This window comes from Meriones unguiculatus, chromosome 5, assembly GCF_030254825.1.
Source record: "Meriones unguiculatus strain TT.TT164.6M chromosome 5, Bangor_MerUng_6.1, whole genome shotgun sequence".
In the NCBI taxonomy this organism is placed as follows: Eukaryota; Metazoa; Chordata; class Mammalia; order Rodentia; family Muridae; genus Meriones; species Meriones unguiculatus.
Window position 1 is genome coordinate 1,795,051 of NC_083353.1, and position 12,704 is coordinate 1,807,754.

Consider the following 12,704-nt stretch of genomic DNA (forward strand, 5'->3'; position numbering starts at 1 on the left):
GGGTGGCTTATTTCTAGATTTGGGAGCTCACAGCCCCTTGAACTCAGCTCTCGGGAAGTGCTGACCTGCGAGACATCATCTTGTGCCTTCATCCTTTTCTGTTCAATTGTATAAATCATTACTGGCTTGCATGCTGTGCCTGGGGACACAAATGGGAGATCACACGAAAATGAGCACCTCTTCACACGAGGCAGAAGGCACTACGTTCTCCAGGAGGCAAATACAAGGTAGGGACTGTGGGCTTCAGAGGCGGAGGGGCCACACCTGAGCTCACTTATGGTGACTTGTAAAGACGACCAATGGGGAGTTTCATGGGGAGGGTCAGCACTGAAAAATTACACTGTGCTCCTGGGTCAGCTAGTTCTGTTGGCTGAGATTTGTGGTTGGTATCAGAAAGGCATAAAGATATGGTTGACATGACCCATCAGAGCCATGCTCTCCCCATGGAGCCACATGTGGTCAGGAAGAACCTGGCTTTTGAGTAAAGGGAGAACTCCTCAGGCAACTTCCGGAAGAATAATGCTATGACCAAAGCCAGACTGCAGAGGTGAAATGAAGGAGTTGCAAGACTGGTTGAGGTGTGGAGGTCAACTAAGGTTTAGGGGTGCTAACACTGAATGATGATGAGAGGGTGATGACGATATGTGGGGGGACGTGGGATCCCAGAGATCCAGGGAGTGAGGACTAGGAGGTGACAGGTCTGTAACAGGGCAGGCTTGGAGCTGGGCTCTGAGGATGGCAGTGACCTCCCATAAGCATGAGTCGGGCATCTGAAGGAGGACTGACTTTGGAAGTGGGGTTCAGTCCTAGTGTGTGTAATTTAAGGCACTTGTGAGCTCAGATCTGAGGGGCCATGGCTGGCAGTTGGAGGCAGATTTTGGGCAGCCAGATAAAAGCAGGAGAGGGACCTGGAAGGCTTTTGCCTGGAGCTGGCCTAGGAAGCCTGGGGAATGGGAGTGCTGGCTGCAAGGGAAGTGATTCCCTGCAGCTGAGGAGGAGGCTACAGAGGGGAGAAGGGGACACAGTGGGGGTGAAAGACAAACAAGGCTGCAGGAGAGCTGGTTATGAGGTTCCCAGAAGCAACATAGCAGGGACAGTGGCAGAAGGAATTCAGGATGTGACCCAGGGCCAGGCTTCAGCAGGAAAGGATTCAGATCTCCTGCTGGAGTTGGAGCTCATTGAGGAGGTTGGCTTCATGGGTTGTAGGCCATGGTGGGCAGAGACTGTAAGGTCTAAAGGATCATGGGAAGGTGGGAAGTGTACTGCCACACTCCTGGATTCCCGGCGCTCAGGTGGGTGAGCCTGCTGGGTGGTGAGTTTGGAGCCAGCCTGTGCTACACAGGAAGACCCTGCCTCAAGAAAAAAGTCATCGCATGAGAGTTATGGCTATGGTGGAGCCTGTCACTACTGTCACACTGAGGCTCGGATCTAGGGGCAGGGAGTGTGATGAGGCCACTCTTTGCAGAGCAGCCTGCAAAATTCTGGGTTAACAGAGTACTGGCATGTGTGGGAATGATGAAATGTTTGATTGTGGTTTTGTCTTTTTTCTTTGACTTCTTTTAGTTATCCAAATGCTTGATGTTTTAAAATGTAGCTTATGTCTTCGTGCACATACATGAACAGTGTAGTTTAATGACTCCTTGAGCAAACATCTCTGTGCATACACTACTTAGAGAAGGAAAAAGGAATCTGCCAGGAGCCTGACCCACCTTTCCCACAACCTTCCTCTGAGCCTGACCCCTCTCTTGCTCCCACCATCCTGTCCTCACGTTCTTTAGAGCTCACCCCTAAGTGTGCCTCCCTGCACGCTGCCCCTCGGCACTGCTGGGTCTCGCCCTTGTGAGATGCAGCGCTGAGGTACGGAACTTCATCCGCTTGCGTGGTACAACGTCTGCAAGGCTCACCCCACTCAGCCGTGCACTTGTCTGGGGGTTTACACCCGGAGAGCCGGGGGGGGGCAAGGGCGTGAGGTAACGTGACGGTCGGACAGTACCCCATCAGGGCGGCAGAGGCTCCTCTCACATAAGGAGAAATCACACAGGTCCCATGGACAGGACTGAAGCAGGCAGCTGAGGATCCAGAGAGATGCTGAACTCATGTTTGAGGTAGCCATGGGAACTCTTCGTGAGGATGGAATGAGAATCAGCTGTTGGCAGATGGAAAGCAGAGGTGTTAGAAGCTGGAATGTTACTGTTTACACATCAGGTAGAAGTAAGCCTGGATGAAGAAGAGTCTTGCCCTCAGTGAGGGACCATCTAGGAAGAAATTCAGAGAACCTAGGCTTATTTTGACCTCCATGAATCAGGAGGACAAAGTAGATTGTTCCCTCTTCCTTCTCCACCTAGCACACCAGAATGTTCCCCTGGCATGCTTTGAGGAATCATGGTGGGGCAAGTCGCTGAAGCTCCTTGGCCTACCTTCCTTGGTGGATCAGGCATGGCTGGCTGGGCTCACTGGGAATCCCTGGCTTAGTCTTCTCAAAGCCTTCTCACCCAGACAGCCTCCTGTGCAGTTGATTTACAATGCCATTTTGGGTAGCAAAGGATGATGCCTGAATCCGTCCCAGTGGTGTGTTCCCCTGGACACAAACAGTGAGCATGTGGGGTTCAGGTCTAGAGGGTACAAAAGCAAAATTCTCCATGGATCAGACTATTTAAAAACTTAATAAAACAGAGTACCTTAACTGTTTGCTGTAACAGCCTCCCTTTCAGGGACATAGTCTGATTAACACCAGCTGCTTTGAAAAGATATGGTGACACCACTGAAGGTTTTCTAAGACAAACCTCAGAAGACTCCTCAGGAGCCCGAGGTTTTACACATTCCACTCCAGACACTATCTGAGTGCCATCTCTCTTCACTCCCAACGCCATGTTTCCTCTGAATTCGTCAGCAGAGCTAGTGTCGGGAAAGCCAAGAACCAGCCTGCTTTCCTTTGCAGTAAACTTCTGTGCCCTGGGTGCTGTCCCAGGGTCTAGCAGACTCTGGGTTTAGCCTTCCCTCTTTATCCTCACACTGGTAGATCTGAACAGACCTAATTCTTTGCTTGATTCTTCTTCCTACTCATTTCTACTGCTGAGTTCCTCTGCCCCGTTAGGTGTTTGTGCCTGCTGAGAGCATGAAGCAAGTCGGGCTGGTGTAGCTCAGTGGCTGGGTATGTGCTCAGCAGCTGAAGGCCCTGGATTCTGTCCCCAGTAACATGGGGAAAGAAGTAACAAAGTATGGAATCCATTAGCTTATTCAATAGTTAGGAGATGTTACTTTGTTCTTCATCAATACCACATAAGCTAAGTAAATTCCCAGCAATGCTTATAAAAGAAAGCATTTAATTGGGGCATGTTTATAGTTTCAGAGGTTTAGTCTATTACCATTGTGGGGAGCGTGGTGTCATGCTGGTAGTCATTGTGCTGGAAAAGCAGCGGAGAGCTCTACATCTGGATCCACAGCAGCAGGAAAAAGGAGCCACTGGGCTTGGCATGGACTTTTGAAACCTCAAAGCCCACCTCTACTGACATACTTTCTCCAAAAGGCCACACCCATTCAAACAAGGCCACCCCTCCTGTTCCTTCTCAAGTAGTGCCAATCCCTGACGACCAAACACTCAAATCTATGAGTCTATATTCAAACCAGAATAGCCAGCTATCTGAATACAAAGGAGAAAGCCAAGTAGGAGGGCAAATCAAACATATTTGATTCTGGAATTTAACCTAGAAAGTAGGTCTCACCTCCCTAGAAGTGGTTTCTTCTCCCAGTTGTGTGCATCTCGGTGCATCAGATCAGCCTCGGATCAGTGACATCCTGGCACTTTACTCCACATCAGCTTGGACTTTTCCATAAAGTTGGGAGCCAAAAGAAATGCAGCAACATAGTGAAAGGACCAGAACCCTGTCCCAGAAATGTGTAAGAGCCAGGGATGTAGCCACAGAGACCCAGAGAAGGCTAAGATCCTGGGATCAGAGTGCTAATCCCAAGAGGCAGAAGTGTGTGTGTCACTACACATGTGTGTGTGTTTGTGGTTTGCATCATACTCCTGATCCTAACAATAAAAACCAAATGAAATTTCAGCTTTCTTTTGTAAAACATATATATAATTCATTACTTTTGTTTATTTCTGTAACTTCATTGTGGAGTCTTTTAAAAACAGATAATGGTTTTATGTTAATTCTGTGTCTCTGTAGATTTGTGAACGTGAGTTTAGTGCCTGTTGTGGTTAGAAGAGGTGATCCAATCAATGCCCTGGATCTGGAGTCAAGCAATTCTGCTCCCCTGCCCGAACAGTCGGTGCTGATAAACACAGCACCGTCTCTCCAGCCCTACCGCGCAGTCTCACGAACCAAACACAGATGAGGGCTCAGCTAAGTGTGAGGAAGAACTATGTAACAGTTCTGTTCCACAACACCTAGATCTATCTTGGGATATAATAATGTTTAGGTACCAGGATGCTGACATAGAGATTGTACAATCAAAAAAAAAAAAAATCCTGGAACAGCAGTGCCAGGCCTGGAACCCAATGTAATGAACCTTTCCAAACCTGGCCATGGGGAAACACATCTGTAACGTCAGCACTTTGGAGGCTGCAGCAGGAGGATCACCAGTTTGAAGCAAGATGCGCTACACAGCCAAACTGCGTCAGACTGACAGACTCTCAGGGCTTTGTATGTCAAGGGTGAGCATGCCTTCGGGCACAGAACACCTCACCTTTACCATCTGATTGGCATCATGACTCCAACACTGCAGTGAACTTACTGGTCCCCATAAAGACTAGTTCACAAATGACTCTGGAAAATCTGTGCAAAGATATATGGGAAGACACTGCCTCTGACCGTGAGGAGTACTAGGTAGGCGTGCTGGGTCCCAAACCCTTTACCATAACTGCCACTGACATCACGATCTCACCTCTAGGCTGAGAACTATTGGCCTTCAGTGAGCTTCTTACACCAGAGGCTCATGGCTGGGGACGTGGCTCAGCTGGGAGGGTGCCCCTGCTTCAAGCACAAAGCCCTGGTTCCAATTCCCAGCACCAGCGAAATCTGTCATGGTGGTGTTTGCCTAAAACCCAGCACTGGGGAGGCGGCAGGAGGATAAGTTCTGAATCATCCTGGGATACCTAGGTTATGTGGTCTAGCCTGGGTCACATGAGACCCTCTTTTGGTACGATAGAAAAAGTGTAAGTGGTTTTTAAAAAGGAGTTTCCCATGCTTTACCCACATTTCCTTTTCTCCAACCGCAGGACTGCAGCCATGTCACCATCCAGAGCAGTGTGGTGACTGTCACAGATCAGACATAAGTTGAATCCCACACACCTACATCAGTGGGAATTTGTGTGTGTGTCTGTATGCGTGTGTCTGTGTGTAGTTTTCTATATATGCGTGTGGTGTATATATCTGTGTATATGTTCAACCTGTGTCATATATGTTACATCTGTGTCATGTATGTTCACTGGTGTGTATGGACGGCACACTGTGCTTATTCACAGAGCTCAGGGGAAGACACTAATCTATCCTCCACTAGCGAAGCTTATTTCAGGGTAGAATAGTATATTAGGAGTTCAACGCAAGTGGAGAAGGACTTTGTTAGATGGTGTGTTTTCTAACAGGTTAAGATTCTATTTTCTAGCCAGGAACCAGTATGGCTATAACGGCCCAGTGCACTCAATGCTGACCTGCCTCACCTGCCTCAGGATGCCTGAGGACAGGTTGTAATGCCAACACTCACAAACCAACTGAAGAAGGATGAATCCTTCCATCGGCCAACATCAACACACATGTCTGACTCAGAGGCTCAGAGGGTTTCTGTGAGACACAAAGTCTTGTTTAAAAAGGCGAGGCACAGAACTTGACCCTGATGATGTGTAAAGCTTCTGGTGCAGGAGAGCTTTGTTGCTTTTTGATTGTAAGCCCAGACGAGGCTTACCACCACTGCAGAGTTTTTGGGAGAAGCTGAAGTCCCTGGTACAGGCAGCATGATGTCTTCCCAGGCGAGAAGCTTGACTAGTCAGCATGGTGCCCCAACACCATGGAAACTGAGAGCGACGCCAGCGCTTACAAGAGAACAGCCTGTTGATGGGGATTCTCTGCTGGGCTCCCAGGAGAGCCTTCGAGGATGCTGTTTGGAGCTTAACCTCTCCGTGCCCTCATCTTTTGGGTTTGATCATCACTGACTTGTGAGGAGGCTCCAGAGCGTCACAGCTACGATAAGGACTTCTGGAACAGCGTGGACCAGCTCACCAGCTCTGAGGGACAAGAGGGGATGACTGCAGCTCTGTGGACTGTGTCGCAGTTGTCTCCTGTAAATCAGTGTGAGGCGGCCCTCCTGCCCTCCTCATTCTCCACGTCAGCCCCGCCAGAGTGCCTGGTCCTGCAGCCATGTTTTCCTGATGACCATCGTCCTGACTGAGCGCTGTGGCCAGCAAACACAACTCAGCAAACCACGAAAGTCTGGCCTGCAGAGAGTAGTCTGCTTGCCTGAACAGGTCTCCTGGAAGTCAGAAATTGCGCTGAAGATTTAATGACCTCCCTGCTGAAGGTAGTGCCTGCTTCTGTCCACCAACAAAACTGGTGTCCTGCAAAGGGATGACAGGACAGATGCACCGTCAGTGATAGACTGGCAGAAGCAGCTCACAATGGACTGTGGCTAGGTGTGACTGTCTTTGCTGCTTCTGCTCATGTTGGCCCTGCCTAGAAGGGAAGCTATGCAGAACACACAGTCACTCTCCATAAAGTCCACAGAAACAGATGTGTAGTTTCCTCAAATGCTATTTAATTCTACAATAAAAGTTCACGGTTGTGTGACTCTCTTGAGTCTTCTTTCTGACCAGGCATCACATAAACATACCAAATGAGAGATGTGCTTGCCAGTAAATAGGGTTAATGAGGTATTGGAGGGCAGCTTATTCCTGTTGTTTATGTATTCCTCCTTTTTTTGTCTTTCTTGATTTTTATTGGGACTGGATCTCACAGTGTGAAGCAATATCTGGCCTGAAACTCACTATGTAGCCCAGGCTAGCCGGGAACTCACTATGTAGTCCAGGCTAGCCGGGAACTTAGAAAGAGCCATTGGCTCCTGCCTCCCAAGTGCTGGGATTAAAGACTTAATTCTAATGCCTATAAATTTTAAAATGTATTCTTTGACATTGTCTCATATATCTATAATATATGTTAATCATATTTGCCTGTCACTGCTCTCTTGCATCCTCCTCCAACTCCTTTTGGAATCCCTATTCCCAACACATCCCCCTCCCTCCTACTTTCATTTCTCATTATAAATGTACATTTATTCTCTCTCTCTCTCTCTCTCTCTCTCTCTCTCTCTCTCTCTCTGTGTGTGTGTGTGTGTGTGTGTGTGTGTGTCTTATAGATCTGGACCTAACACTCAACACTTGTTCTCAACCCTCTGATGAGTAATGAGTCTATGCATTAACCATTCCCCATGCAAAAGAAGAGTCTCTATAAACATAAATAAATATTTGGGAGGCAGTTTGGCAACATGTCCATTTAGAAAAATGACAATCGCGTGTTTTCCTCCCCTGGGCCTTTGTGCTCCATTGTATGAGATTATGATTACAGCCTTGGGCATATCATCCCCAGCAGGTCAGCATTACTGTGTGTAGAATCCACTACTGGCCAGACACTGATGACTGTTTTCTCCCAGCACCACCCTGCATAAAGAGAACTAGGCAGCAGGATGAAAGTTCACCGTTCGGTTTCAGCTAATTTCTCTATGTGCCAAGATCAAACTGTGGTTTGAACAGTAGGGTCTTATAATTTACTTCTGGTGGGTGACCAGGAGAAATTATAATGGCGTGTATTGTGCTGGGAGCCTCGGGCCTCCCTGACTGAAAGCACAGGGGGGTTAGCTCACAGTGTGACCGAACTTTTTCCCTGGCAGCCCGTGGCAAAGGAAGCAGCCTGAGCACCCCATGCAGGGGCTCTCTCAGGCAGACCTTTCTCCTGAAGACTCTGTCTTCAGCTGGGGTGTGGAAGCCTTTTCAGGGCCCAGCCTACATACAGCTTCCTGGTTCCATTGCCTACACATTTACCCACGCTGCTGAGTTCACCTGCTGACCCTTCCAGCACCACGCCAAGCCTGGCTCATGTGGCGAAGTTTCTGGCCATTGAGAGATCTTGTCTCAGAATTGGAAGATGCCTGAAAAGCAACGTCCAAGTTTGTCCTCTGACCTCCACACCTACACGCTGGGCACACCATCTTTGTTTTTAGAGCCTCAATTTACCTCATGGGACTGTGCCAGGCAAGGGAATGGTGTAGCTCCACCTTAGTCTTTGTAGCTGAGAGAGCCAGCTTCCTGCATCTGTTTCCTTCTCTGTGGAATGGCAGTAGCTGGAGAAGACCCTCCTGGGCTAGTGTGGGACCTGGAGCCACCAAATAGAACCCTGCCTGGAGGTACATGCATGGGATTTCCCACTTGGGAGATAGAGAAAGAAGGATCAGGAGTTCAAAGTCATCTTTCATGACAGCAAGTTCAAGGCCAGCCTGGACTACATGAGGCTGATCTCCAAAAGACAAATTATTATATAGGATGAATCTAGAGTCAAACTTTCCACATAGTTCCCATCATCCACCTGTCCAGTGCTTACTGGGTTGAAGATGGGCTTTCTGACTCCCTCCTCACTCCACGGAGAGATCTCTCTAGCCCAGCCCTCAGCAGACAGGGAGACCTGCTTCTGAGCTTTAGAACATGCACACAGTTTAGTCCAGGTTTCTCTGGCCCTCATCCTCTGCTGTGGCTCCCAGCCCTGCCTGGGTGGCAACTCCTCTGTGGTCAAAGCACACACGGGGCTCTGCACAGGCATTTTCTTGTGACTCGTGGCTCTGAAGGGCCAAGTGGAGAACAAGAAGGGTTTGACCCGAGGGTCCTTGGGAGGAAACGGTCTCTGGCTGTTCCCTCGGGAGGAAACCAGGGCCAGCGCCTGTGTATCTGTTTCCCAATTTTATCTCATTTTAAAATTTCTCTCCCCACCCACCAAGTGTGGGTTGACATGCCTGTGACTTCAGTGCACTAGATCCCGAGGCAGGAGGATGATTTGAGCCCAGAACTTCAGGCCTAGCCTAGGCAGTATAGGATCATGTCTCAAATAGCAAACACATTGAGTAATTAAGCTAGGTAAAAGACGGTTATAATAGTTTGGGAAACATAATGAAAATGGTAAGTCAGGAAGAGAACGAGGTTGCAGCAGTTAGCAAGTGTGAGGTCTGAGCCATGGCAACTCCTCCAGGCTCAGGGGTTCTCTGCTGTTACGCTGGCAACTTTGCCTGCAGCCTGGTAGTTTGAGCTGGGGATGGAACCCAGGGCTTCACAGTGCTGGGCAAGGAGTCTACATCTGAGCTGCATATTGCCAGCTTCATTTTAAACATTTACGAAGTATGTAAATGTATATTTGTGTCTAAGCATATATAGCTGAGTGCATCCGGGAACTCAGACCCATGAGGTCAGAACTTTGGACATAGATATATCACTGTGTAGAAGTCAAGGGGGAAAAGGCTCCCCAGTGATTCCAGCTTGTGGGCAAGCCTTTGAGCCTGTGCTGTGACCCAGTGTTCCCAGTCAGCACCTGGCGGCTATTATGGGATGGCCACAGAGAACGCACAGGTCTACAGCAATGAGGCACAGTGCCTGCAGGTGGTGAGTTCCCCCTGGGCCCTTCCTCCTCCTGGAGCCCATGGTCTCATTCTCTGGACTCAGTCTTTTGCAGTTCTAGAAAGTGAGACAAGCATAATGCTCTTTGATCAATAGCTTCCCAGTGTCCCCCTCTCCACACACCTGGTTCCTTCATGGGAACTTGGCTAGACCTCATGCATGATAAAAGTAGGTATAAAATCTTGAACCATGGACCTCCTTGTGTGCCATCTTGAACCTAGATCTCCCTTCTCCCCACAGCATGTCCTGACACACAGTGAGTCCTGCCCTGGCCTTCTCAGCTCAAAGAGAAGGTGCAGAGGGTCTAAGACCCTTGGGCCCTAGGTCTGTGGACATCTAGCCTAGCCCTGCCACGCACTGAGCTCATTAGAGCAGTAGCCTTGTCCTGGCCAGGAGACAGCATCCCACAGCACCCCTCCCCACCCACAGCTCTGTCTTTTTATCACCTCTTCATCAGCGTGCCAAGAGTGGTGCATCGTTGACATAGATTCTCTCACAGGGCTGGGCACTCAGCTGTCACTTTTCTCTGCATTTGGACAACTTAGGGTTGTTTATTACGAGAGGCTTTTGAGACAGGATTTCACTATACCAGGCTAGTCTGCAATTCAGAAGTGTGTAACACCATGCCTGGGTCTTAAAAAAACAAAGATGTGAGTTTCAGGAATTAAACTCAGGTCCTCAGGAACATAGCTCAATGTAATAATGTGTATACGCAACAAGCCAATAGCCAATATTATACTAAATGAGAAAAAGCTCAAACGGTTATGTAAAATCAGGAACAAGACAAGGGTATCCCCTTTCTCCCCTCATGCAATAGTCTTTCTAAAGTCTTAGTCATGTCAACAAGAGAAGTAAATAGGGGGAAACAAATAAGAAAGGGAGCATTAAAGTGTCCTCATGTGCAGGGGATGTGGTGCAGTGCTTGAGATCCAAAGACTCCTCCAGAAAACTGATAAACATTTTCTGCAAAGCTGCAGGACACAAAATTAACACTTAAACTGATAGGTGCCGATGGAGCAGAGAGTGCGGCTAGCATCAAGTATTGAACTGTGGAGAGAAAAATCACTGCAGGAGCCGCAGTCCAGGGCATCCTGGGACTTGCCTAAGTGGAACTGAACACGGGCACTGAATACATTAATGTGCAAAAACGGAATTTCTATAAAAATGTTCCACAAGCCGTTGTGTTAGACATTTAGTCCCCAGCTTAGTTCCGGTGAAATACGGTGAAAACAGTTATAGAGCGCAGAACTTACCGTCATGCCTGCGGTAATGCTGAAGATGGTGACCTCTGCAGAGGAAATGCAACCTAGCCTATCTTCTTCCGGCTCTCTCGCTCTCCTTCTATTTTGTTACAGACAGGGTCTCATGTAACTAGGCTAACCTCAAGCCTACTATACAGCCAAAACTTACCTTGAACTTGTTTTTCTAATGCTCTGATAATCTTCCATGTCTGTAGTGTATTTGGTCGTTTTCACACATACCCCATCACCGTCTCCCATCCCATCTACCCCAGCCAGTCCTCTTCTTTCCAATGCGTGCACCTCCTACTTTTAGACACAACCTGTTTCATCGGCCTCCCTCCTTTCCTCTGAAACCAACAAGAACCACCACCCCAACTCTGTCATGTGGGCCTAAACCCTCTTCAGAGCTTTCGTCATGTGCCTGTCTATCTGCCTGTGGCATTAATGACTCTTCTAACAAAGCAAGGACAGTCCACCTCAGTGAACTCCTTGAGCCCCAAACCCAAGACATTTCACAGAGTAAACAGAAGGACCATGGAAAGGGTTTTTATGAAATAGGACACTGAACTAAACAGAAAACAAAACCTTGAAAACATCACATATTTGAAGCCATATTCCTCACTCTCAAATCTTCCACACACAATCCTGGAAATATAAAGACGTATTAAAGGACTATATATGCAGTATTTATCTTTAGAAGTCTGTCTTATGTTCCTTTCTCTCGTGGCCCTGGGAATCTTATGTCACTTACTCACTTATATTATTAATTATTTATATTACTTACTTAATATTCTTATAAGAATATAATTTTATATCACTCACTCGCTCATACTTAAGAAATCCCCAGGCAACCCTAAAAAGTTAGCAGCCCAAGAAAGGATCGAATCCATAGATTTCCTACCACACAGCAGCTTACTCCTCAAGTCAACCATTAGCAACTCAGCCCTGACTCACTTTATCACTGAACAGAAGCTAATGAGAGCCACTCAAAAGTTGCAGCAGAAGCACTAGACAAGGGCTTAAAAGCAAAGGGAGTTCACCAAAAGCTGGGCTGCAATCACCTGACCTTGAAATTGAGGCATGGTGTACCTTACTGCATTTCTCAAGTGCCTTTCTTTCTTGTTTCCCATAAAGTCTATCAGGCCAAGCTGGTTTGTGCTGCTCTTAAAAAAACAAAAACATAGTTCTCATGAGAAAGCACTCAGTATGCCTCATGAGAAAGCATGCAGTATGCCTATGTTGCTTTGCCTGAAGGGGTAACAGAACATGACTAGGAAAGGATACATGTAGTGAAATATAAGTCGAAACCTAGTCTTTAAAAGCCAACTATAAGATTTTTTTTTTTTTAAATAGCAAGTATTGACCCTTTGGTGGGGTCAGAATGTGATGGCACTACTTGGCAGTGACAGAAACTAGCAAGTGGGACCTTGTTAAATGCAGTGTGTCAAAAGGGGTGTGCTTTGAAGCTTGGGTCTTAGTCCCGCCCCACCCCTTCCTGTCTCCTCCCCAGACTCCTCCTGCTGATGCTGTCTCACCACTGGTCCAAAGCCATGTGGACAATGATGCCCTGAAATGCCTGCAACTGTGAGCCACAGTAAACTTTCCTCTTTCGCGTTACTCCCTCTGCTGGTTTGTCACAGTGATGAAAACTGACTAACACATCTAGCTAGGTGAGGGATAAAGGCAACCCAGGCTCTCATGCAGGAAGTTCCTCTTCCAGCATTTTGGCCAGCACTATTTGAGATCCAGTACTTAAAAGGCCGAAGCTAGCGAATCTCTAAGATGGAGACCAACTTGTTCTACAGAATGAG

General features: G+C 47.8%; 1 long non-coding RNA gene across 1 annotated transcript in view; it reads right to left on the minus strand.

Annotated features, from left to right (window-relative positions):
* LOC132654178 (uncharacterized) overlaps nucleotides 1–12,704 on the minus strand; it is a 15,761-nt gene continuing 3,057 nt past the window's right edge. The window contains exons 3-6 of the long non-coding RNA XR_009591809.1: nucleotides 3,723–6,559; nucleotides 2,418–2,612; nucleotides 1,994–2,146; nucleotides 1–139 (exon numbers count right to left, since the gene is read on the minus strand). This is a non-coding gene — a long non-coding RNA (uncharacterized LOC132654178). The remainder of the gene's footprint in view (nucleotides 140–1,993; nucleotides 2,147–2,417; nucleotides 2,613–3,722; nucleotides 6,560–12,704) is intronic.